At 57.4% G+C, this 733-nt stretch overlaps 1 protein-coding gene across 1 annotated transcript in view; it reads left to right on the top strand.

Moving 5' to 3' along the window:
• Nucleotides 1–625: 625 nt before the first annotated feature.
• The window catches only part of Rad21 (RAD21 cohesin complex component), a 23523-nt gene continuing 23415 nt past the window's right edge, over nucleotides 626–733 (top strand). Inside the window, exon 1 of the mRNA XM_004643606.2 lies at nucleotides 626–707. The gene's annotated coding sequence lies outside the window, so the exon portion shown is untranslated. The remainder of the gene's footprint in view (nucleotides 708–733) is intronic.

Raw genomic sequence — 733 nt, 5'->3', positions numbered from 1 at the left:
CTTCATAGTAAAAATAAGCACTTGTAAAAGCCTTGCGACTCCTCCCTAGATAGTCCACAAACTGCCAGAGGGCGGGGATTAGCTCAGTGATGCCCTGGGGCAAAGAGAAGACCCTATAAATATAGGTTGAATGAATGAATCCCTACATTTTATGGAGCTAGTTTAAGGTTTGTCTGTGTCCTTTGTCGTTATAAAGCCCATTATATGATTTTTGTTGATGTCGGGCGCACGCAAAATTGTACTATGACAGCTCTTTGGGACAAGCGCAAAACTGAGACCCAACACTGCAGCGGGAAGAATGCGCGTGCGCTGTTTGCCAGGTCCGCGCTCTCTGGCCCAAGAATCACCTCTGCGCCTGCGCGGTTCGCGGCTTCCCAGCCGGGGGCGGGTCTAAAGAGAAGGAAATGACCATTGCGCCTGCGTCGCTCCTTCTGAGTGGCAGACTGGCTGCGCATGCGCACGAGGACCATTTTGACCGTAAACATCCTGCCGATTTGAACCGAGGATTTGGGCGGCAGGAAGAGCCTCGGCGTAACGGCCGCCATCTTGTTTGTTTGAGTGAATCGGAAAGGAGGCGGCGGCCGTGGCAGCGGCGGGAGCGGCTCCGAAGCTTCACCTCTCCAGGGCTCCCCCCTTTCCCCGCCCCCTCCCCCGACCCTTTCCCCTCCCTGGGCCACCCAGCCCGTCGGGCTCCCGAGCAGCGCCAGGTAAGGGGCTCGCCGCCCTCCGCGGC

The sequence above is a fragment of the Octodon degus genome, unplaced genomic scaffold (genome assembly GCF_000260255.1).
Source record: "Octodon degus isolate 3935 unplaced genomic scaffold, OctDeg1.0 scaffold00179, whole genome shotgun sequence".
Classification (NCBI taxonomy): Eukaryota; Metazoa; Chordata; class Mammalia; order Rodentia; family Octodontidae; genus Octodon; species Octodon degus.
Note: the sequence above shows the minus strand (reverse complement) of the source record. Positions and strands in the feature narration are given on the sequence as shown.